The following is a 23,414-nucleotide window of genomic DNA, read 5'->3' as shown; positions in this document are numbered from 1 at the left end:
ACATTTCCCCCCTCGGCGCATTTACATGTTACAATTGCGGATATTGAAAATGTATCGATTTGTTAGCCGGGGCTGAAATTGTCAGGAGCTACATTTTTAATAACGTTTTTAATGCGGAGGAGAAATAAGAACTTTGGCAGAACCAATTAAATAAATATATTTAATTTTTTTACTCATTTCAAATAGAAATGTAAGATTTAATTAGTTTCTAAATTTACTTTTTAATTTAATTACACGTATTTAATTACATAATCAACTTGCAATTTGTTATTTTAATTTTATTTTACTCTACACTCTGTGAAGTCTTGGTCATACTTCCTCGAAGCCCCGTTTCAAAGGAATTTCTCTCCGGTAATTGACCAAATTCTCAACAAATCAACTCCATCTGCCACTCTATTCCTAACTCCCCAGCCCGCCCCCAATAGATGCCTGTCTCCACACTAAATCTATCTAACTAAATCTAAACTCGTTTGGGCCTGCCATTGCCGACGGCCAAACACGCGCTGGTAATTGCAGCAATTGGCGCTCATTTCTCTGTCATAAATATCTTTTTGGCCAGCTCCAGACTGGCGCAAATTATCGCATCATGCATGGCCGTCGTTCGAGAGGGGGCGGAATAAATTGTAAATCACCTTCACACCAAAGACGGGCGGAAAACCGATTTTCCAACACTGCCCCCAAGGTCAGAGAGTTTGCACTAGAAAAGCGAGTTAATAAATTACGTGTAAAACAACGTGTGAACTAACATAAATAATTTTCGCTGAGCCCGCTCTGGCGCATTTCCCAGTCACTCCTAGGAACAATCGATTAAGCGTAGATAAAAATCAATTTGCGGCAATAATAAATTGCTCAACTACCAGGAGCATAAGCCCCAGCTCTCCACTCCGCCTGTTGCAGCAATTTAGCTTCATTTTGCCAGACTCTCAGCAGTCCCTCGAACAAATTGGCCCGCAAGGTGAACCCGGAGTAAAATAAAAAATAAAATAAGCCGAAATCTTCACGAGGAGCCAGGCCGAGGCAGGGAAAAAATTTACAAACATTGTAATCACGGGTTAAATATCGCCAAAGCCAGGGCCAGCTGCTCGCAGTCCACCGTCATCTTAACCCCGAAAGTATCTAAAGTTGAGAATCTTCCACCTTCATGGAGTAACTGTGGCTGTGGACCGGGGAGAGGTTCGCGGATTAATCACCGCGGGCAGGGCAAGCCCCAGACTCCAAGGCTCTTCGGACTCGGCCAGAAACTGCGACTCCCACTCCAACTCTGTCTGCAACTGCAGCTGGAAGTCTTCGGCCGAAGCTCAGTCCCATCCACTTGCTTAGTGCTCGCCGAGATCACGATTCACAACTTAATCCCAACCAGCTAGCTCAGCCGGTTTCCCTTGCCCTCCTTCTGCACTCAACAAAATGTATTATTCACTTCGAAATGGGAATTTTACATATTAAATAAAGTTTTCAAGAAGTATTGAATAAGTACATTTCAAGAAGCTCCATAATGATACTTCGTAATGCCTGTAATATTTATTTTGTTAAGTAGAAATCTGGAAGATTTGTCACTTGTAAGTTCTTTAAATTACAGAATATTGGTACATAATTTCAAAAATGTAATGCATATGTAAAATAATTATTTTATTTAAAAAACTTCTTTCTATAATTTATAGTAAAGAAAATATTAGTAAATGAAAGAACAGATTTTAAAAATGACTGAAATGAATAAATGAAAAGCCTTTTATTTTTTCTCGGTCCATATCATCTTCCATTCCCCAACTGCAGCTTCATCTAGAAAGGTGCAGCATCGTTTGTCCATTTGTTTCTGATGCTTTTGTTGCGTTTTGTATTTTGTTCATTTCACATTTTTATTTAACATCCGCAAATCGTCTGCCGCCCTCTCTTATTTTTTTTCGCTCCGGCCACGCCCCCCATTTTGTGGAGGCCAAGCAATGGCAAAAAAAAGTTGCCAACTGATTCATCGAATCCGAAACAAAATGAATTCATTTGTGAGCGCACAGAGCCGTCGGGCAAGGAGGGGCACTGGGCTTTCTGGGGGGAGGGAAGAGCGGCCTTTTCTAATTGAAGTGTTTGTCTAGACCCCGGAGCGGTGAATGTTGCAAGTGATTAGCAAATGGAAGGCAGAGTAGATGGTCCGAGCCTGAGGATGGCTTGTTAAACGATCCGAAACGGAAGATGGGTGGACTGTAGGGATCCTGGCGGAGGCTTATGGTTTCTTTCATACAATTCATGAGTTTATGATTTTGATCCTTTAAATTTTCAGTAAATACTTAAGGGATAAATATTATTAAAGGGAATTGTTAAATCAAAATAGAAATATATTTTTTAAGTCTTTAGAACCATTTGATTTAATAATTTACAAAACTTGCCAGACAGCTGCATTGAATCGCTTTTTTAGATGCACAAACTTTAATATTTTTAACACCATTTCAAAACTGGCTTTTAACGTTCGACCAACGGCAGTCGGAGAGCGGAAAACCACCCAGGAAAAAAACAACAGCTCGTCGTGCACTTTTATCAGAGGGTAATAATTCATTACACACTTTTTCGCCTCCTTTTCCCCGCTCCCCTTTCCTTGGACCATCAGCTGGCATCGGAAGTGCTGCATTTACCGCAATCGACGGCCCTTCTCCCCATGCTCCTGGGAGTGCAGAATGGAAGGGGGAAACAAGATCGGTCAGCTAGCGAAAAAAAACAGTCGGAAAAGCTAGCCGGCACGAGGTAGAAGTCCTGCTGATAAGACATACGCACCTAGGAAAAAAGGAAGAAAGCAAGAAAGAAGGATAAGCCTGGATAAGGCACTCAATTAACTAATTGTCCTCAAATGATATTCATTAGAGGAAAAGCCCCGGGTCAGCGGGGACTTTGGGGGGAGGAAAACCAGCCTGACGGATAAGATTTCAGTTATCGTAGGACCAAAAAAAAGAGGTCCAAGCGGACCATAAATCAATGTAACTGTCAACGTCAACGGCGTCAATAGTTAAGTGCGAGAGGGAGAGCACGAGTGACGGAAACCACCCCCGAACGAATGCCACGCCCCCAACCCCAAAGGACGAAATCCCGAGGCCTGATGAGGGAAGTTGGCTTTTTGCATTACGACTAGATGATGTCAGCAAATATGAAATAGCTAAATTGTTTCAAAGTGTCAAAGGAGAATACATAGCACACATAGCTCATCTTAACACATAAATATAATGTCCTTGTGAGCACTTGCACTTCCTTTGGACCAAGCCAAACAGGATATTACAAGCAGCTTGTGGGGAAATTAGATCTTCACAACTGCCTAGTAACCACAGAATCTTTCACACAATTTTCCCAAGCAGCTGAAGGGAATTGAGAATAGGAAAATGGAGGGGTAAGGGGGTGCCGGGCAGGAGATTGGGTAGCCATGTATGTCAAAGGTCCCACGAGGGCATCGGTGGCGCCACTAAAATACATGTTGCACTTAATTGGAATGATTTCGTCTGTGAAATATGACTTCTCGATGGGTCCCCCGATTTTGAAAGGGGAGAATCCGTATCTGGTGCTGGTTAAAGCAAATTTGGAATTCCATATTTGGGGATGAAAATGTTTAGTTTCGATGTGGTTTAATTGGATCAAATTAAACTGGGTCTGTGAAGCTTTCTTGTTCTGGTTCTACTATAACGAATGAGGTTATACAGTTATATAACTGAGCTGTTAGTTTCGAAATAACTATAGTTATTATAATATTATATATATATATAGATATAAATTAAGCCAGATTTAATTTTTAACATATAAAGACATCACAAACCCACTTTATATTCCATATTTATAGAAACTATCGCGCAATCTCCCCTATTATAAAGCCATAACATTACATCCTCTTTTCACACAGAAACCCACTCCATTCATCATACCCACTCTTTATGGCCCACTCTCAATATGATCTCTTAGTTATGCATCTAACAAATTGAACTAATTTCCTATGCTCACCTCTTTGTCATTGCAGGTAAACACGCAACCACTTTTCAACCCGCCAGAAGACAGGGACAGGCAATCCTGCGAAGCCATCTCTGTCTGCCCCACCAAGTAAGGCGTTCACAGGAAAGGGGTCTTCAGAGGGGGATTCTGGGATTGGGATTGGGATGGGGATGGGTAGCTGAATGGGATACATTTCAAATACCTTAAATGCGCAGGCAGCATTCCAGCAGTTGGCTATATCTGATTTCTGTCAACATTAAAATTGCAGACCTGACAATGCAATGGACAAAAGAACCGAACCAAAGCGAACTAAACCGAACCGAACTAAGTAACCCACAGATAGAGTGACAGGATACAGAATAATGTGGGGGGACCGATGGGGTTTTCGGGGAGAGGGAGAGGGCGCGGGCACGAAGGTTCGGCCAATTGGCCAAGTGTATTCCTAGGCGATAACACAATGGCTAAAACGCCCCAAACTGGTTGGATGGGGATCCCAGTGAGTGGCAACAGAGATTATAAATTGAAATTGAGTTCATAAAACACGAATCAGCAAAACGTTTAACATCTTTATTTCTGCGAAATGGCAGAGACACAACCCGACAAACCGACGTCTCGAAGGCAATCGCAATCGCATTGGCAATGGTATTGGCATTGGCACTGGCAGCCACAGATGGAACCAAGACCCGGACCAGGGTGCGATTTCCTCGACTTCTTCGACTGCTCCTCGAATGCAATCAAACAAGCGCTAGTCAATTGCAGCCATGTCGATTCCTTCTCCGGCCCAGCATCCAACATCCAGCATCCAGACCATCATCTCCCAGGCAGGCAGCCTGCCAACTCAGTCTGGCCAAGAGACTCGATTCTCGATTCTCGGCCAATACCAAGACCAGCAAATAGACAGACAGATGTACGCGAGTGCGAGCAGCCAAGCTGCCAAAGTGCACTCATAGAAATTTTTACCCTAAATCGCCCTAAAAAACTGACTTTTCGCCCGTGGATTTAGAAAATCGCCCATAAATCGTATCCGCTGGCGATTCGCCCGTGTATTTAGAAAAATTTTCTAAAAAATCCCGATGGAAATTTGGTTTAATTTAGGGTGATTTTTCTTGAAATAAGAAATATTTTCCTGTTTTTAGGGTGATTTGCCCTAATTTTAAGGTGTATTTTTCTAAAATTAAGGGCGAATTTTCTGATTTTATAGGCAAATGCCCTAAAAAATTAGACAAATTAAAAAAAATCGTGTTTGAGCATGCTTAACTGAATTTGGGAAGCATGTTTTTTTTTTAATCGTCTATATTCTGGGACTGCTGCTTTAATTAAACAACACCGGCGGAGGACACCGTTTCATATTATTGTATTGGTGTGTAGCTTATATGGGAGCTGCGTTGAGAGGGGGGGCCCGATCTATACAACACAGCCGTTAGAACTGAAAAATCATGTTTGTAAACGTATTAGGGAAATAAATATGAGGAGAAAAAACAACTTACTTTTTTTGGTCGTTGCGAGAATCGAACCCACGACCTCTCGGTTTAGAGTCTAGCGTCCTACCGCTGCACCACAGACCCATCGCGGAAGACAACGAACAAACTCTGCAGACATCTTATTTTCTTGAGGTCTACGTTATATTTTGACTAAAGGCAACTAAACCGTATATTTTTTCCTGACGATTGTGACAATTAGTCCCGTTTTCTTGCCAGCAAACACAAAGATGCTTTTAACTCAGAACTCCCATACGTTTTTAAGGTTTAAAGACTACTTTAATTTAAAATTCGGACGAAAAAATGTCCTTAGTATTATAACGTTTACAAAAAAAAAAATAAATAAAAATCAAGTTGAATCACACAGGGTTCGAACCCACAACCCCACGACCTTAGTCCTCATATAGCAAAGTTGAAAGCGCAAGTGATTAGACCGCTGGGCTACCGAATTTCACACTTTTGGAGTGATTTTTAAGGCGAATCGCCCTTGTATTTAGACAAATTTTAGAAAAAAAATTAGGGCAATTCGCCGTTGGATTTAGAAAAGGTCAAATCGAAGCAAATCGAAAAAATCGCCCTAATTATTAGAAAAATAGAAAAATTAACCCTAAAAATATTTTTTTATGGTCACCTGCCTTGAATTTATGGCAAAATTGTCGTGAAAATAGAAAATTTTTCTCAGTTCAAGGGCGAAAATTTTTTTAGGGCAATTTTCTAAAATGTAGAAAATTATTTTTATGAGTGTGCTGGAGGACCATCGTGCTGAAGAAATGGTCTTACCATGGGCCAGGCAGATGGAATTTCGAATTAAAATGTGTTAAGAAGATGCAGGCACTTTAATTGTGTTTTGAAGGAATCAGAATTCTGAGAAACACCGAGTTTTAAAATTGCATTTTTACATATATTTGCTTAAAATGCCAAGAGTAGTCCAACAGTACATTTAAAATGATATAAGTAAAATATTTCCTTTTTTATATATTTTTTGAAGTTTTCGTATCACTAAAAAACAAATCAGTAATGAAAGAAAGCTATAAAAAGGTCCTGGATATTTAAGATAAAGAAATTACCATCTTATTATACTTTTTTAAAACAAAATTATTTTTGGTTTTTAAAATACTCACGCAACCCCACTGTTTGGAGTTTTTTTTTGGATGCTGTGTGAGCATCTTGAATGCGGAATGTGCACGCGTTGAATTTCTTGTAGACGTGCGATAAAAATTTGCGACATTGCAACAGTTTGGCGAACGTGCGAGCCCGTCGAAGGTGATGTCGCCCCTGAGCCCCCGCTCCCATTGTCCCCCCTTTCGGCATACCCCTGCTTTATTGGCAGCTCTTAGCACAAAGCCGCTGCAGGGCCAAAAAGCAGATGACACTACCCGATACTCCTAATCTGCGTAAATAAAAATGTAAATGAATTGAAGATTGCCCCGGTCCGCATTTATGAGCTATGACCACTTAAGGGGGTCGGGAGGGGACCGTGGCGGACAAAACGTGGACACAAGTGACAAGTGCGATTAGGTCGGGATAGTAATAGGTGTATTTTTTAATGTTTGGTTTTAATAAGCCGCGACAGGCAGGTGAACAGCGCTAAAACAGTGCGGTACGTAACACAAATGGTGACTGAAGCACTTGGTCTTTACCCCGAAAACCAGTCCGATCTGGAGAAGAACTCCCTGTACAATATCCCATGCCTTCCAGAGTCGGGGAAACCTAACGGGGCTGAGCAGCCGAATCGGGTTGAAGGCTCGGATCCAGACTCGACACAAACATGTTTTCACTTCCCGGACGAAAGCTTACCAAAATGAGAAAATAAAGAAGAAAAAACACAAGCGGCAATCTAAATGCCACCAGATGGGATCAGAGGCGCCGCGAAATGGGGTTTCGGGTTAATTGTTCTTACAAAAGCAGCTTAAGTTATATCACAAGTTAATATCCTATAAAGGGTTTTCTAGTGATATTCATAGCATAACTTTCATTCCAATCTTTATTTTGCTGAATCTTATAAATTTAAAAGTTTTAATAAAATCGTTCCATCTGATAATGAGTTATTATTTTTAAGAATCGTTTATTCAAAGCGAGATAATTCCAAATTGGTACATTTATCAACTTTCTAAAGTAGTTTAATAAAAGATCTCATACGATTTTATAATGTTTAATTTCCAGTAAAACTCAAAGTTCAGGTTTACATAAATTCAAATAAATATCTTAAATTCAAACAACATAGGATACAGTTTATATGAGAATTCATATCCATCCCCCTTTTGCACGACCCTGCACGACCATCTAAGACTGCCATTTCATGATGGCTTCGTTGCTTAAGTGTTTGTCGATAAACCAAGGCGAAGGTGATGGGGGAAAATAAGGTGAGAAGGGGTGAGAGGTGTGCGATTGACCAAGGCGCATATAATAAAAATTAAATCGCACAATATAAAAACGCTCAAGTTAGAAAGGAGGAAAACGGGGGCGGGAGGAGGGACCCAAAGCGAAGACGGGTCGAAATGAAAACGTAAGCGGAAAAATCGAGTCACGAACATTGAAATATGTGTTGTCCACGGCCCCAGAGAGCTGATGAGGATGTGGATGTGGATGTGGATGCGGAGGACATGGACATGGCATCGACTGATAAATGCGTGGAAAATGCAACAGCTGCCAGAGCTGGATAAGAACGCTCCGCGCCAGCAGGCAGTCGGCAGGAGTTGTGGATGTGGCTGTGGAAGTGCCAGTGGAATAAGAAGGAAAAGTGGCCGAGGAAGATTTTCCAGAGGAGGTTTAGTAGCTGAGGCAGCCGCGGCTCTGTTGGTAAACAAATCATTTGAAAGGATTTTCACACACAATCCATCTTCGTTGGACCGCTGACTGAGCCACACTGAGATCTGTCTCAATCTGTGCACTCAAAAAAATTATCCTAGGTTTTTCGATCATTTTATGAAAGTCTTGGATGGGTAAATAATTAATTTATTAAGTATATTTCTTCAGATTCAGTTCAGTTTGCTACACCCCAGTTAATTTTTGTATTCGGCATAAAAAAATAATGAAAAGGGTTTTAAGTACCAAAAACAAAATCTGAATTTGTCCAATTCAAGATGATATTTTTCCCAGTGCAGCTCAGCCATTCTCCTGCTCTCTCGTTCAATCCCTTTTGAGCGACGGGCAACCTGTTTGTTCGCCTGCACAAAGGATCAACTCCTTTTGAGGCGAAAGTGTTCAGAACAAAAGGGCAACTCGGATTAGAGGCAGTACAAAAAAAGAGAAAGTTGCCATTGTCATTTGGGATTTTCGCAAAATATCAATAGGCAAAACATTGACTCGCCGAGAGAAAAGAACTTATGCAATCGCTTCGCTGCAGTTACAGTTTCACAGCGGTGCTACAGGAACAAGGACAAATGGCAAGGCAAACGCCTGCAGTTGGCCCCGACTTTTGTCCTCAATTTCGGGCTTAGCGTAATCTTATGCAATTTCGGAACCACGCGAAGGTCAATGGAAAGGGCAAGTTGTTCAGGGTTTTATGACTACCGATCCTTAATCCCCGTTTTCTGGGATGGAGTGGTGTGGGAAGATGGCGTGTGGTCAGCTAACTGTAGCAAGGTCAATGGCTGTGTCCTCATTATTTCTATGGTCATTAACTTAATGATAATTTTTACGACCTCCTAAGTTGTTATAATGTTTGGGTCTAAATGTGTTTGGGAATTTGTAATTTAATCTTTTTTTGTAGAGCTGTTTTCGTTTGGAATGCATATGTCAACGTTTATTTATAAATATTTAGAAAGTTTGAAAAATGTTGGGAAAATTCTATAGGTGAAAATATGGAAATTTCATATGTTACTAAGATTTTAATCTTTATACTTAAGATTATTTTAAAAACACGATTCAAACAAAATCCGAATCATTTTTAAGTCGGAACTTATCCTCACTTCCTTTTCAATTTACATTACAGAAATTCTCATCACAAATTTCAACCTAATCTGTATGTAAATTCAAGTAATTTCCCTTCTCTCAAATTAGATTAAATTCCTTTTGGCCAGCAATCCCCTGCCAATGTCCTAGAGTCCTGCGAAGTATTTTGTCAGTTTCATTCTGCTGCTGCAATTTACACAAAATTAAATTCACACTGTCCTCGAGGCGGAAAAGACAACACAACTCAGGGGGCGATTGGGGGTGGGCCGTCAGGCAATAAATGAAAAATTCCAATGCAACGTTTGAAGTTTATTGGCCATAAATAAGGGGCCAGGACCACCCTTCGACGCAGAGGCTCAAAGGACACTCGGAGTACAAGTCGAGCGAGGACAACAAGCGACAGCGATTGACAATTTGATTAAAAACGAGTAGCGAGTGGAAAAATGCATACAGCAAGGATGCATTTACACTTTTCCCCCATTCAACATTAAAGTGAAAGTTTCGTCCTGAATTTAATTGGCGCTGGTGGAAAAATCCAGCGAATTGCCAAACCATTCATCCGCTCTGAGTAATTGTTGCTAATGAAAAATGGGAGTGGGCGGCGAATTTAAGTGGCTAATTTCACTGGGGGCTGCCCAGGAATTTCCAGGAGGTTGGGGGACAGGAATGACAAATGAAATTGCAGCCGCTGCACAAAATGCAAATGAAATGTGCAACTTGGGGGTGGCGGCGGGAGGCTTTGTGGGGTTGTTCCAGGACAATTGGTTTTCCATGTGCGAATGTGTGAACATGAATGCAGTTCTCCGCATCCGTGTGTGTCTGTGTGTGCATTGCATGAGTGAAATGTCGTTGTCCGTCCCTCTGGCTTCTGTTTTACAAATTTCTCATTTATTGGCCGTGACAAAATATGATACGAAAATTAATATTATTGATTAAATAATTGAAAATGGCAGCAATAAATTATGTACTGACCGGCCATTCAGCCCCTTTTGCTCCTATTCTCTGACAGTTTGTTTTGCATTTTGGAATTGGCGTTGACATTTTCCGGTTCGGGATTTTGCTGGTCATTTTGTTTGGAACTTGAATGATTCTCAATGGATATGCATTAATTTGGTGATGGCTATTGATTTGTTGGGGCTTATGGGCACGTTTGTTGATTTAAATGCGATAGATGGATTGTTCAGTTTATTCACTACACCCAGAAAAAAAAATGACCTAAAATGTCAAAAAATGGCCTAGAATTTAGGTAAAATTGGCCTAAAACTGGGGCTAAGTCCTTGAATGGCCTAAAATTTAGGATTGTACGACCTAAAGTGTTAGGCCATTAATGGCCTAAAATGGGGTAATTTTTGGCCTAGATTTTAGGTAATTGGCTGCCTTAAAATATGAGAAAACCCTTATCCAAAATTTTAGGCTTTCTTTGGCCTAAAAATTTGTACTGAAAAATGTTTCATATTATAAAGTAAATACAGAGAAATTTATAGCTAACTCGAGGTCAATGTCGGCTTAGTCTTCAAGAAGTCGTCATTATTCCAACACACAAAAACGAGCGAAGAGGCTTCACTGTTCAGCAGTGAAATCTCTGTTTTATTCAACGATCGAAGTGGGTTACCATGCAAGCCGCGCTATAACTGGTTGGGAATTATAGCGTCGCTAGAACGGTATCAGAGTTCCGTGCAAATTTATTTAGGTAAAATGCATTAATTTTAAGGCCCACGATGACCTAAAATATTAGGCTATACGGGACCTAAATAGTAGGGCAAATATACCAAAAATTTAAATTTTTAGGCAGTACATGACCTAAGAAGGAACTTTTAGTCCATTTAAAATGTTTTAGGCTATGCATGACCTAAAATGTTGTCCATCATTTTTCTGGGTGTAAATAAAAAATACTTGAATTTAGCCCGTTGTCTTAAATTTAGAAATATTTTAGGATTTTAGTACATTTATTCCTTTAAAATTTATGAAAGGCCACTTATAAGTCCATTATTTACCCCGTTTAATCCATTGTTACTGGAATTGGAAAAAAGTAACAAATATAAAAGTCTTAAAGTTTTTTAAAATCGTACATAACTGAATGTAGAAAGTTCTAAAAAGTTTAATAAAGAAACATAGTCCTTCATAATAAAGCCTATTCACTTTAGGTACAAAACTCTCTGTTTTAACCAAATATGTGTATTTAATAAATCAGATTTTAGCATCTTCCTAGCTTCCATCATTCATTTGTGCTTTCATTTAGAAACAATTACCACCGAAATTTCCACCCTTACAAGTCCCTGTGTTCTCTCCAGACAATTTCCCATCCCCTTCTTCATTTGCCTTTCGGTTTTAATAAAATATTTCATAATTCCCTCGACGCTTTTGCTATTGACACTTGCTGATGGCATCTCTTTCCTTTGTCCGTCTCTGTCTTTGGCCCCATCTCTTTCGCTCTGTGCCTCCTGCTGTGCAGTCAAACGCGTAGGTGAAAGTTCACTCCGGCTGGTGAGAGAAGATGCACAACAGTGTCCTCCGTTGTTCGTTGTCGTTGGTGTCCACAGGACCTCAGCCTGGCATCATCAACAATGCCAGGAGCAGACGATGGTCCAATGGGTCTTGCTGCACCAAAAAAAATTCTAAGGATTCTGGCCATATATAAATAAAATCTCATCTAGAAAATTTTAACAAAATCAAAATATTTATAAAGTATTTAATATTATGTTTTTAATGTTGAAAAATCGTTGAGAACATAATTATTCTGAAGTGTTCAAGAAATTATTATTTTATGAACTATATATAACATGCTTAATATTATCGTAAAAAAACAATTTTTTTACCACATTTTTCTTAAAATTTATTTTTTGAATTCGAAAGTGTATCTAAAATTACGGCTCAACAAAATTTTCTTAGTGTCATTTTACAGGGGTTTTTGTGGGTTCGGTCCTCTGGCGACGGCGGTTGAATTGATTTCAGCGTTGATGGCGTTGACACAAAAAGCTTTTACGGCGCCCTCTGCGGTCGCTGCATACCGCTGGCCACCTACGGCGCATCCTGGAAGCCACCCCATCCTCCCCCTTTTCGTCCTGCATCCTGTTCTTGTTGCTCTGGGATGATTTACATACAAAGTGAACATGTCGTAAGGGTTTTTTTATTTTTGCGATCTCTCCTGGTGGCAAGAGTTGTCGTCCTCGAAGCCATGGCGGAAATTAAAGTTGTGACACCTTTAACCAAAACCGTGGAAAAATGTGCGAAAATCCCTTACGGATTGGCCAAGAATTCGCGATGAGTTGGATTATTTTTCTTCAATTTATTCCATATTTTTGGGTATGCAAAAAAAGTTTTCATTTGGAAATTGCAACCACCATTGTTGTTGCCGTTGTTTTGCGGCTACCTTTTGGCACAAAGGATGTGTCGCTGGTGCTCGTTCTCATCCTTTTCCTGTTCCTGTGACTGCTTCTGCCCTCCAGCTGCGTCAGAGAATTTTGGGTTTCCTTTTTTTTTTGGCTGCCCTTTTCAGTTGATTTCGGCCTCGAAACCATTTACGCCCCTCGACGGCGGGGGTTGGATGGGGGTAGGGGGATGAGGCAGGGGTAGAAAAGAGGGGGATCACACAGCATGTCTTCTCCTTGGGCAACGTCAAAAAATATCCGCCCGTGTCTGCATCGAATTCAAGCGTCGGTTTATTATTATTTTTTGAGCCTCTCTCATTTTTTGGTCTCTTTTTTCTTCGTTTTGTTCTCTCCTTTCCTTTTAATAATGCATATATTTTTTGAAGTGTAATGAATTCAATTAAAGTTCTGTTAAAATGAAGACCTCTTATAAAAAGGAATTCTGTTGAAGGTATGAATAATACTTCGATACGATACTTAAACAATGAAATAAAATAAAATATGTTTTCAGTTCCGAAAACATATTTTATTTTATTTCATTGTTTAAGAACAAAGAAATTTATTTAATAGTACCTACCCCAATAAATATTAATTATTAAAAGTTGTACAATTTAATATTGGTATAATCCACTTCACAACAATCAAAAGATCAACATGTTTATGACACCATTACAAAGACTTGTTAACATCTACGCAGATTTTCTGAAAAATCACCCCAAATCATCCCAACTCATACTAAGCATAATGCCATTAAAATCTTCATCGTTCATCGAATAAAAAGGAAAATCCCTTACCAATTCCAAAAACCGTCAAGGTCGTAAAACTAACCACAGTGAACACTTGATAATTGCCACACACAGACATAAAACGCAAAAAAGCGTTAAATGATTTACTTAACCAGTTGGCCAGGCGAAAACCAAACCAGCATTTGGCACACATTTTATTGTAAGGCGTGTGGGAAAAAGAGGGGAAAGCGGAAGAAACGAGTGGCAGAAGGAGATGGCGATACCGAGCAAAAGATAAACGTCGACAAAGCGATTTGTATCTAATTTTATGAGGTCATAAAAAGCAATCATTTCGCCATTTGCCGCACAGACCGCAGCTGGCTGTAGCCCATAAAATGTGTGGCCCAGCCCCTTCTCCACTTCACGAAAGGTTCTTAGGCGGCAGTAAAACGGATTTTATGGCCTTAGAACTCCCGTTCCGAAAGCCCGAGGTTGGTTAAGTGAATTACATGAATTGGCTGCTTATTGGATTTTAATTGTTACGGCCAGGCGGGAGGAGTGGCCAGTTCAAAAGTCGGAAGCGAAAAGGTTACCCCATCCCATCCACTTCCGCCGAAGGCCGAAAAAGACAGCAGACTTTTTATTTTAGACTCCAGATAAGCGTGTCACATAATTAATTAGCTACAATGAAAACTTCAACTAATTAGCACAGAAAACAATATTACAGTTGAGGGAAAACTCAGGTTTTTTAATATTATTTTTCATTTTTGGGGGAGGTAAGGTCACCGAAAACGTGAACGGAATACCAAAAATGCGCAGTATTTATTTTAATGAATTCATAAAATTATTTATATAAAAAAAGGAAAGCAAGATAAATATTTCAAGGTTCTCTGCACAGCAAGCGGGGGCAGTCGAGGGTTAAGAGAGCGTTTGAGGCAATTTTGATAATTATTAAAAATTAGTTCCATGTGTTTCCTGCAGCTGTCCATGAATGGAAATCAACTTGCAGGCCCGACCCCAAGTTGATACCTTTCCAATAATTCCCGCGATGGAGGGGAGGAATCTCCTCAATTTGGGGCCATAAATCAATCCCGGTCCCTTTCAAAATGTCTGTGTTTATTTTCGGGGAGCTTTTCGAGAAATCTTTATAAATATGTATCCCGATCCGGCTGTCTCGTAAACATGTTGCAAAACACTTAAAATATTTGGCTTTTTTCATATATATTTCCCTAAAATAATAAACATCAGTTTCTTTCCCAAGCGTGACACTTGCCGAGCGCTAAAACTGTCAACTTACCCGCTCTTGTCATAATTAAAACACACAATTTCGCCTAATTCCCTGCTGGCTCTTTTTGTTTAAACAAATTCTTGTCATGGTCGAGAAAATCCATTTGGCACCCACCGTTGATGGCTGATTTGGCACTTTGTATGTGGGATAATAAATTTGAAAAGGCTCTAGTATATTGGCTTGAAAGAGAATTGTGACAAATAATAGCGGGTGGGGAATATTTATGAAGACTTTATTAAAATATAATTAAGTGAAGGTAAAGAAAATGGTTTAAGCCTTAGAGAAATGGATTGTTTCAGAGATTTAGTTGTGTATATATTACTTTCAATGTAAAATGAGTGGTCCTGCGATTTAATTTAGATTACATTTTTTTATATATATATTCTCATTAAAATCCGCACTCAAATTTCCTCACACGCGTCACTTCGCCCACTACAATCTTAATTGCTCCTCAATTATAAATACATACACATAAAAAAGACATTCCCGCACGCAATGTTAAACAGGAATCCAGTATCCGGATTATGAATGAGCGAGTCCTGTAATTAGAGCAATGAGCCCGGCGTCAGATCGTTATCCTTGTGTGCAAACATATGAGCCACAATAAAACCCAATTTGGAGCATAATATTTCTCGACTCTCTTTGTGCCGCCTGCGTTGTTTGTATTTAATTACGAATATATTTTGAAATACTAGCGTGGCATACAAAATGGGGAAATGAAAAATGTTTGCACGCACATGTCATGTCAACTGCAAACGCATAAAATTTATTCAAAACACGCAAAATTCAAAAGCCAGAACAGCAACAACACGAAACACACGTTAACCAAAATTTTTGCCGAACGGTTTGTTTTGAACACCCAAAAGTTGTGAGCCATCCCGAAAAGGAATAGTTCCCGACACGCTTTAAGCGCCATGATATGAGTAAGCCCAAATATGTGTCGCCTTTGGCATCATTTAAATCGGTTACTTTTTGAAAAATATATTTTTAAATCGGATTATAAAAAGATTAAAACGAGAGTAACGGTCAAATTGTTAATTTCATAAATTAAAAGCTGATTTATTTGGCTTTCTTCATATAATTGGCTTTTAAATCTAATAAATTTAGTATCAGTATACTTTTTATTGAAGGATATCCTTTAAAAGTAAATAGTTCATATTTTTGTAGAATTTTAAATTTGACTAGGTAGCTTCTAAACGGACTGTAAATTTAGCTGCAAGTTATCATTAGACTCTCAGACAGGAAGAGGGAAAATACTCAGTCTGGGAGCCCGAAAAGGGCCGAAAAGCCCCGACTCCAACTCCGACTTGAATGAAAGGTGCAATTTTTATGATTTATCGCCATTATTATTATGAAAGCCGCCGGAGCTGGAAATGAAACCACAGCCAGGGAAACCAAAGCAAAGCCACAAAGGTAAAGGCGAAAAGGTAAACTCAAAGAATTTCTTAGAGTTAAATTATTCAAAAAACACAAAAAAAAAATTAAATAGGAACTCTGGCCAAAAGTTTTCGGTCAAAGAAACCGACAAAAACAAATTAAAGAGGGGTGAACCAAATAGTGGAAGATGGCGGCCAGCCAGGGGAACATTAACATATGCAGCAGTTCACACGATATATATATATATATATAATTTGGAATATATATGTGTATCACCCACACGGGCAAGGAAATCTTACAGATACTCGGCTACTCACACACTCGCACTGACAGGTGCCAAGGCATTGAACATTGACTGGCATCTGCTTGGGGGAAAAACGAAAAGATACGACCTGAACGAACACCTCCAGATGGAATCGATAAGCACTTACATAAGCGATTCGCCGCGTACTACTAGCATGGTACTTTGCTCGGGGCCTATCGCCAATCTATCGATAATTTGTAGCGCAATTTACGCCTCGTTGTTGGTATCGCAAAAATTTAGCGATTTGCTCAGCTTGGTGGCGTCATTGGGTCGCTAGACAATCCGGTAGAGCCCACCCAAAGTTGATCAGCTCATAACTGCATCAGCGAGGCATCACAACTTTAAAGATTATGAGTTGGTAGTGAACCGAAGAAAAAAATGCAATCCAAAGTAAAAAAACGTCTTTTAAAAATAAAAAAACGGAACAATATGGAATTGATATTCCATATTGATTTTCATAACAAAATGGTACACAATCATATGTTCGGAAATTGATGACTGTTTTTGGTATTTTTTTTCTCTGCGTAGAATTATTTTTAGTATTGATAGTTGAAAGCAACTGAATATAATAAATTGAAGAATTCATATTTTTGTTAATTAAATACAAAGATTAAACTTTAGAGATGTGTCCTTGTAATATTATTCATTTTTACTCATCAAAATCTATACCATTCAACATATATTTATAATCCAAATCTTTCAAGATTATTAACTGCAATATTTATTTTAAACCCCACTGTGCAGTCCTGTCATTAGATGGATGCATGACGCACAGTTTGGGCCAAAGTCAGTTCCAGACACCAGTAAACAACAACCCATGTCGATGGTAAGGGGTGGGGGAAACAGGACCCACGGCTGAATACAGTTTCAGAGGGGGTGTTATAGAGGGGCTTCGATATGCTAATGCCTCGGTATGTGTGCGATTTTCTAACATTCGCCGCTCACAAAAGCTGAGGCCATTTCGGACAGGTTGAGACACACGCGTAAAAACTGCACAAAATTGACGGGCCAGCAAAGGAAAAAATATTGCGAGGAGTGGGTGAGCGATAAAGATAGGTATATGGAGAGGGACAGAGAGGGATTGTGCCACTAATCGCTTCAACTCCAGGCAACCCTCGACCAGAAGACCAGACAGCCAGAACTGACCAACTGCACGAGATCATAGACGTTTGATAGGAGGTTTAAGGGGGTTTTAGGGAGGGGCGAAAGGGGGCCACTGGGGGCTAATAGAGGCAGAGAGGTGCCAGGGGTAGGGGGTGCTAATGCACATGTGTGTGCGATGAGAAGATGTTGGCCGGATTGGAGCTGGAACCTCGAGCTGGGACTTGGCCACGTTCGACCAATTCCCGGCAATTCTGCAGTCAAAGCGTTCGCATTTTGATTGATTTTAAATGATTATGGTTGACAGTGATTTATGTGCGCCGCATGCATATATCGGGCCAACAGGAGATGGCCATGTGTCCGACTGAAGACCCCCCTTTCTGGCCACAAAACGAGTTTAACTGATTCGCACGCACACAGGAAGGACAACAACATCGATTCTGATTCGGATTCTGATATGGCTTAGATGTCTTAGAAGGGCGACGGGGCTGGAGGAGGGGCCTCTATTCAAAGCACGTTCCCTGACCTAATCTAAGTAAAAACGCCCACAAAATTACCACAAGCTGCGAACTTCTCGGACCCACTGTATGTGTGTATATGCCTGGGATTTGATTATGGGTTGGCGTCTGCGTCTGGTCAGCTCTTTTATTTCGGTTCGATTTCTTTCCTTTTTTGTGTCTCTTGGCCGCTGCCCAAAATCGATCCCTTGCCACAATTTTAATGAATCGATTTGAACTCGAAATGGGAGCGGACAGAGAGGTTCCAGGAAGTTCCAGGCCAAATTGGATTACCATGTTGGTCATGGCCAAGGGCCAAGGGTCGCGATTGGGGTTCGGTTTTGGGGAACGCAATTCATAAAAATTAGGCAGAAATTGGGACGGATTCAAAGTAAAGTTTTGATAAGTCGGAACATATGTTTTTACTACATTTGTATACAAAATAAATGTATTGCTTAAAATATTTGTAATTAAGTGAAATATATTTTCCGATAAAAGCCCTTCTAAATTAATGCCCATCGACAATGCTGTGTGAAACCAGATATGCAATCCGTAAACCTTGGACCAGAACCAATCTTGATTATCTTGGATCGGGACATAAATGGAAAATTTGGGGGGCAGAGGGGCATAACTCGTACATTGCGTCATTTCATGTCACAATTGTGTGACAATCAAAAATCAACTCAAATCGGATCGGAGGGAAAAACTGTAACGACTTCATTCCGCAATGAGCGAGATAAATTTGACTTGTAGGTGCGTGGCTTACAAGAAAATGTCACAAACCGGTCGCCAACGGCAAACCCGGCTAACAATGAGGCGCAAAAAAGACCGACAACAACGCAACAGGTTAACCAACATAGTCGCAGGCATCTTGTGCATGCGCAGATCCCAGACCTCAGACGAGGACCCAGAAAAACGTACTCCGTATATCATAAATACGCATAACTCGTGCGCAAAAACGTCAGACACAAATGGTTAAGAAAAGTCGGCAAAAACCGAGAAACAGAAACAGAAACAGAGACCCAGGCGAATGCGCAGCGACCAGAGGCGGCCGAAAGTTGCATTAAATTCATTAGCCCAGAGTCCGACTTTGGCAGCAGCAGAAGGAGCTCTTGGCCCGTTGCAATAACGAATGGGCACGGATCGAAAAGAGCGGCCACAATGGGTAACCAGGGGAGCAATTGCATGGAATTTGGATCAAACAATTGAGTTATAACAAGACGTGCACTTGGAATAAAACTAGTCTGAACTAAAGCAAAAAAAGCATGGTTCTTGAAGATGTAGAAAGCATACGATTTCTAGAAATTAAAGTCCAATGACAGAAAAAATATTTTAATTAAAATGCTAACTAATCTAGTTGAATATTTTTAATAACAGCTCATGATTAAACAATTATTATATTAAGATTTTGCGTTATTACCCTAATCCATTTTGAGGTGTTTTCTAAATTGTACCAAATAATTCTTTTAGGATATTTTCTTCAAGTGTTCACTTCGGGGACACATTCGTGCTGAATCCAGATCACCTGATGAAGATGTCGAGATCAATGATCGAGAGCGGCGAGTTCATAAATTTGTTTTATGAAGTGCCAGAGACATTTGTAACGAATGAACGATAAACGATCAGCGATTACGATTGAAGGCACTTCAAAAGGGGTTCTCCTGTATTATATGATCTTGAAAGGGAATGCCTGATTAAGTTCTCATAGCTCGATCTTTAACAGGTTCCCTTTTTTTAACGACGAGAAAATCATTATCCGGCAACTGTTAACTTTGTCAGCAACAGATTTTCCATTTTCGGGGAAAATAATTCATTTTAACAGAGAGGGAAATGAAAAGAAATTGAAAACTCAACAGAAAAATATATATATTTCCCTTACCTTTGTCGGCGGCGCCAATCGAAAATTGTTTGCAAACATTTTTGCCTGCATTTTTTTTCGCTTTTGCTCGCTCGTTTCTGTGGGGAGTGGTTCTGGGAGGTCCTGTGCCCTGAATTCTGCGCCCAACGGATGCTGACAACAGCTACCGGCCAAAGGCAGTCGGCAGTCGTGTCGCCTGCCGAGTGAAAATAATCGAATTACTTTCAACAGAATAATTTCTAATTGAAAAATATTGTAACTCATGTATGGCGTGGGTTCTGCTCTTGCCAATTCTCCACCTCCAAGGACGAAGGACTCATTCCTCCCGAAAGTTGACCATTTTCAGCTCAGGCGGTTGTATATTTTTCGCTATTTCGGGTTGGAGTTTCTTGAACTGATTTAGGCGGTGCGATGGCATTGCTTCAATGATTCATTAGGGAGAGTATTGTTAAGGGGTTGCTCTGAAAGGTTTTTAGGGGGATTGCCTTCCTGTTTAATTTCCTTCGGTCACGTGTAAGCGTGTGACGAATTTTTAAGTGCATTTCACTTGTGCAAATTAAGTAACATTGGCTGTTACATAGAAGCAAAGTCTTCTCGAAGATATTTTAAGACTTCAAATGTAGAATGGGCCGTGCGTAAATGTAGACTATTAAATAATTATAAAATTATATAAATAACTTAAAGGTAATATTTATTTAATTTGCCTAAGAATAAGATATTTTTAATATTACGAAACATTTACTGCTTAATAACATAATTTCTAAACAACTAGAACTAACCCATTATTCATATTCCCTTCATTTCAGGTACTATACATTTTCTATGACAATGGTTTCTGCTGGTAAGATATTTTGATCTTGATCTTCTCCTTGACTTTAGCTTTATCAGATCACCCCAAAACTCTGACCCATGAGAAGAATGACCCATTAGGCATTGTTCAACTTCAACTCATCCAAGTGTCTCTCAAGCGCAACCAATTAAATTTTTTTGTTCTTCTTGTATTAAGGCCGAAAAAAACAACCCAACCCAATCCCGTACAAAGAGAATACTTCATGAATAAAATTTGAAATTTGGTAAAATTTGTTGGTGCGCCCCGCAAACGGAAAACTTTAAGGCAGACGCATTCCCATTTCCATTTTCACAACTCCAACCATTTCGAATGCGTGCGCTTTCAACTTGAGTGCGTGGCGTACAATTAACATTTTCCATTTTCCTGTTGCCAGTTTTGCACCTTTCGAGACTGCCGTATTTATGAATATTAACCGGGGATGCTGGGATCTGGTACTCTTGGCGGCCATGTTGCCTTCGGCTTATCCATTTTGAGAGTAATCAATCTGAGGAGCCGCGTCGAGAAAATCCTCCCCCTATCTGGTAGCTGGTACCCGGTAGATAGTATCTGGTTTCTGGTGGATGGACAGACGCCATTCCAGATGCCACAAAATCTCTCCGACTGGCGAAGGGAGTGAGCAAGTGAGTGACAGTTCGTCAGCTCGATTTTAGACACACTTCAGCCCTCGTCGCTGCCGCCATAATGACAGCACTCATCCGTCATTGTCCGTGTCCGTGCTTCCATGTTTCAGTTTCAGTTCCTGCCTTTTCGGGGGTGTTTTTTTCCCGATACACACGCACTAGAAAGTGTCCAAAAATCCGGCAAAGACAAGTCAAGTCGCCCTCTCTTGTTTCGAAAAAAATTTCCATTTCGTGTTTTCAAGTTTTTTTTTTATTTTTACCCTCCGAAACACGTTTCTAAAATTGAAATTCTATTCTATTTTTTCCCGGTTCGGTTCGAGTAATCATTTCATGTACAGTTTTTGTGCGCCTAGATTGGAACATGTGCGTTGCCAACACCAGCAGGGCAAACAGGAACGAGAAATGGGACAGGACAAGGCAGCATGTCCAGCCCCTTCTTCCCATGTCCTTCGGCTGTTCTTTTTGTGTGTTTCCTCGCTGTCCTTAGAAAATGTCGAAATTGATATTCGTTACAATGGGAACATTTCAATTTCCACTTGATGTTTTCGCCCTCAAAGGGGGGCGTGTTCGACGCTTGTTTCTCCCATTCTTTTTCTATCATTTGTTTAATTTTTCGGTGGAAATTATTCGAAGGGGAGTTCGTGGTCGAATCGATGACAGGTGCGGCTCGTAATTCGGTGTAATCATCTCGGTTGACTTATGTTCTCATTTGCGGGCAAGGATATTAAATTGTTTATGAATTGTGAGGAGTAAAGAGAAGTATATTTCATTATAATGTTTGCATTATACAAAAAAATTAATTTAAGAAACTTACTTTCTTTTAAAGACATCCTTTTTATTTGCCAATTTAAAGTCTTTAATTGTAACCTATTAATGCTAATTAATTCAAAATCTGAATATATTTGATCAAAAAGAATAAATCCTCGCTGTATGGTTCAGTACTTAGCCCATGTGTTCTATTGCCTAACAATTCTATTAGCGTTAATTAATATTCAGCGGGTAAAGGGCCAAGCCGCAAATGTGACCAGCACAAGGCCTTTAACCACTTCTCCCCCCTTTCGTCCTTCAGCCACCTCCCACTCACACAGACACGGGCACAAACACAGACACCGACAGACAGCGACTGTCAGGACGCGGGCTGCCCGCTGTTCCGTTCCTGTTGCTGCTGCTTCTTTCCAGCTCTTCCTGCTGGTTTCCCCCAACTCAACCCGACCCAACTCCCCCACTTGCAGGACCCTTAACCCTCTGCTGGTGATGATTACAATGATGGCTTCTCCCGGCTTCCTTTTTGCTTATTTGCGAGCTTTTGTTTTGCTTTCGTTGTTTGTTGCCAGCGGCCTTTCGGGTTGATAATTTTTTGTTTCAGCCGCTTTTGCTGCTTCTGTTGTTTTCGGTTTGGTGTTTTGTGTTTTTTGGCTTTTGTTTCGTCATGTGTGCATTTCATTTCATTTGATTTCCTATGGCGACTGCAGAGAAAGAAATTAAGGGGTTTTATTTAACAGTGTAACTAAGCACAGAAAGTCCTGACAAACAAATAATTTAATTGACTTATATTTAATTGACTTTTTAAAATATCCTTTTTGTTTCATTTGTATAAAATTTGTAATTTTTAAATACAATAAATTTTTTAAAAATTCATAAATATTCCTAATGGAAGATTTCGAGATTTCCATTTCAAAATTTCTTCAATTGAAAGCTCGTCTGTATATCAAGTATAAGTTTTTGTTCAGTGTAAGACGGCGACGTCGACTGAGGCAGCGGCGGCGACTGAGGCTTGTGCGCCCATGTTTGTTCTTTTGACAGGCAGTCAACCCGTCGTCATTTCATTTGTTCAGCAGCGCGCACTCAGCCATGCCCGCACCACCCCTCCGCCGCCTGGTTCCCACCCCCTCGGCTCGCCACCCCCTTTGGCAGCCCACCCCTCTTACCACTTTACCACCAAACCGTTAGCAGAGCAGCGGCAGCAAAACGGCGTTTCCTTTCCCTTTTCAGTTTCATTTCCCGTGCGCCCAAAGTTGAACCCCCCTCCCCGGAGTTTTCCCCCTCGGCCGCCGCCCCTGTTCCCGGGAACGGAGTCCGCCTGTCAGTCTAAAACGGAGAGCG

At 40.3% G+C, this 23,414-nt stretch overlaps 1 protein-coding gene and 1 long non-coding RNA gene across 4 annotated transcripts in view; one reads left to right on the top strand and one right to left on the bottom strand.

Annotated features, from left to right (window-relative positions):
• The window catches only part of Antp (homeotic protein antennapedia), a 115,055-nt gene that overhangs the window by 45,653 nt on the left and 45,988 nt on the right, over nucleotides 1-23,414 (top strand). The gene's annotated exons all lie outside the window — the stretch shown is intronic.
• LOC138913267 (uncharacterized) lies at nucleotides 14,220-15,389 on the bottom strand. 2 transcript variants are annotated; one of them, XR_011418923.1, is made up of 3 exons: nucleotides 15,174-15,389; nucleotides 14,714-14,883; nucleotides 14,220-14,645 (listed from the first exon to the last, which is right to left on the bottom strand). It is a non-coding gene; the product is annotated as an uncharacterized lncRNA (long non-coding RNA). The 2 variants fall into 2 exon arrangements; XR_011418922.1 differs by having other exon boundaries at nucleotides 14,714-14,838; nucleotides 15,174-15,378.

Source organism: Drosophila takahashii, chromosome 3R (genome assembly GCF_030179915.1).
Source record: "Drosophila takahashii strain IR98-3 E-12201 chromosome 3R, DtakHiC1v2, whole genome shotgun sequence".
Classification (NCBI taxonomy): Eukaryota; Metazoa; Arthropoda; class Insecta; order Diptera; family Drosophilidae; genus Drosophila; species Drosophila takahashii.
This window is presented reverse-complemented; position numbering and strand designations above follow the sequence as displayed.